General features: G+C 47.4%; 1 protein-coding gene across 2 annotated transcripts in view; it reads right to left on the minus strand.

Moving 5' to 3' along the window:
• The window catches only part of NFE2L2 (nuclear factor, erythroid 2-like 2), a 50,262-nt gene extending 48,463 nt beyond the window's left edge, over window positions 1-1,799 (minus strand). Inside the window, exon 1 of one of the 2 annotated variants that reach the window (XM_014546183.1) lies at window positions 1,777-1,799. The gene's annotated coding sequence lies outside the window, so the exon portion shown is untranslated. Of the gene's footprint in view, window positions 1-1,663; window positions 1,687-1,776 lie in introns of those variants that run through there. The other variant, XM_014546178.1, reaches the window with a different exon arrangement.
• Between the last annotated feature and the right edge of the window lie 1,011 nt (window positions 1,800-2,810).

Below are 2,810 nucleotides of genomic sequence, written 5' to 3' on the forward strand. Positions count from 1 at the left end.
GAGCCACATGCGGCTCTTTGGCCCCTTGAGTGTGGCTCTTCCACAAAATACCGACTTCTGCGCATGGGCCACGAAGTTTCAATTGCACTGTACGTGCACGCCCGCACTCGGTATTTTGTGGAAGAGCCACACTCAAGGGGCCAAAGAGCCGCATGTGGCTCGCGAGCCGTAGTTTGCCAACCACTGTTCTAGTATGATGAGTATTAGACGGGTCAGTTGTCAGCACCGGAACCAAACACTGTATCTTTGGGAAAGAATCCAGCAGAACATGCCCTTGTTACTGACACCTTGGCCAGCCTCCAGGGGTGTCCTGTTCAGGCCTACCTCAGATGCCTCACACCTCAGCAGCCCTGGCTTGGAGGACAGAGATTTCACGTGACTGTACCACACGATGCCCTCTTGGATGGGCTGGTTCTTCCCTTCTGCCAAACATGTGGAAACTGTTCCAAAGTCCACAGCAAACCTGGCCTTCTACTATACAGGCTGTATATTCTGGGAGAAATTGCAGGTCATGGGGTTGCCAGACAAAATAGAGGACACCCAGTTAAATTTGAATTTCAGAGAAGCAATGAATAATTTTTAGTATAATTACTTCACAAACATTGCAAGGGACATCCTTACATCAAAAATTTATTCATTGTTTAGATGAAGTTCAAATTCAACTGATCATCCCATATTTTTCTTTGACAAATCTGGCAACCCTCATCACAGGGCTGTTCCCAAAATAATTCTCCACTATGCTTCCTACTCCCACCTCCAATTTCAAAACCCCTCCACTGGAATTAGATTCACTAAAGTGATAAGACAACCTAGGAGGGGTGTTAAGATTTACTTTTGAGGCCTTTGCTTCTGACTTTAACTCCCATTAGCAGGGATTAATTTATCTGATCAGTAACTTGGTTCGGGCACTAAGAAGGACATTTCCGTGGTGGTTGAGAACAAGGGTGGATCGTGAAAATGGTCAATCCCAGCAGGGGTGTGGAGGGGGAGGATGGGTGAAGCTTAAAGGAATGCATGCAGGAAAGGGAATGTTGAAGAGCACTTGTACCATGTGACAGTTTTGCCTGACTGGGATCTTGGCATTCTTCCCTCCTCCATTCTCCCTTTTTCTCCCTTCTTTATTCAACCCATAATCATCCCCAGGTGCAGGGCATGAACTAGAGGCTGGGTCTCCGCAGAACAGAAAGCAGAGGCCTGGTGGAGGAAACAACTGCCACGCAACCAAGGGCTGGGAGCAAAATAGACCAGGAGGAGAAATAAAACCAAGAAATATTTTAAAATTAGGCACTTGACATTTAAGAAAAAAAAAGCCCAAAGTTAGCCAACAACGACTGCTTATTGCCTGATTCAAAACCTCTGAATGACAAAACTTCTGAAGGAGGAAGTGATGGGAGCACGGGGCACCCTGCTGACCCTTCTTTCTGCCTGAGTACTTCTCCATTCCATCCTCTGGGCAGCCAAGGGAGCAGAGACAGACAGCAGCAGCCCTCTCCGCAAAGGCGCTGAACCACACAGCCGCGGCTGACACAGTGGCCCTGTCTTAAGTGAATAAACCAGATCACAGACTGATTTTCGGAGACTGACTCCATCTAACCAGCTTTCCCTGATGCTGTGGCCTGAGAGGCAAAGAGTGCAGTCAGTCAGGAGGCAGACAAAGCTTTACCTCACATGGTGCTTCCACGGGGCCTCCTATTCGTGCTGGAGACTGACCGTTCAGGGGAGCCAGCCTTGATAAAGCTGTGAGGTGCAAATATGTGTTTGCTGCTATTTCCTCACCGAGGGTTTTGAGCTGTACCGAGCGTTCTTGAGGCTCTGCTGCAAGGCCCTGCCCAAGTCCAGCCTGTGAAGAAAAACAGAAGGCTCCAATCAAGTAGAGTGGTCAACTCATCTTGGTTTGTCCAGGACTTTCCTGGTTTCAGCACCAAAAGTCTACACCTCAGGACTCCCTTAATCCCAGGTAAACGGGGGCGATTGGTGAACCATAATCAAGATGTCAAGGCTTGGATACCTGAATGTCAGTTTCCTCAGCTGTACAATGCATGAAATAGCCAACACAGTTTCTCACCTTACTGTCCCATCTAACAGTCCGTGATCTACCCTCATACTCCCAAACAAAATTCACTAGACCCAAGTCCTGAGTTCACTTAATCTGATGATAAACTAATCATTGGCGTGTTAACAGGAAAGGTTGATAGGGTTTCCAGAGAAATTTTAACAATGGCTCTGGGAGGAAGGCATATGGCTGTAGCCGAGTGGTTCTAATGGTAGGAGTTCAGCTGGGAAGATGGGGTGTGAGGCTCTGTGCCATCCTAAGAGGAAGATATTTTGGGGCAGGTGGGTGTAGAGACAGCCAGTCTGAGAGAGCTGGGTTGGTGGGCTGGTTTCAGCTGCTCAGCAGGAACAGTAGCCACAGGCAGGGCAGCCTTGTCGGACTTGAGCCAACTTTCACTCTATGATGTGAATCAAGTCCGGTAGTTGAAACCAGAGACTGAAGAAGAAGGAAAGTATAGTCTACTGAAAGCACTATTTTTTAAATTTTATTTTTAATTTATTTTTTAATTTAAGTTCTTTATTGTTTAAAGTATTACATAAGTCTCCTTTTTCCCCATTGACCTCTCCCTGGCCGCCCCCAACTCCCAGCACATGCCCTTCCCCTCCCCCCACATCTGTGTCCATTGGTTATGCTCATATGCATGCATACAAGTCCTTTGGTTGATCTCTTACTCCAGGGGTCCTCAAACTTTTTAAACAGGGGGCCAGTTCACTGTCCCTCAGACCGTTGGAGGGCCGGACTATAGTTTTAAAAAAAA

Source organism: Myotis brandtii, unplaced genomic scaffold (genome assembly GCF_000412655.1).
Source record: "Myotis brandtii unplaced genomic scaffold, ASM41265v1 scaffold112, whole genome shotgun sequence".
Taxonomy (NCBI): Eukaryota; Metazoa; Chordata; class Mammalia; order Chiroptera; family Vespertilionidae; genus Myotis; species Myotis brandtii.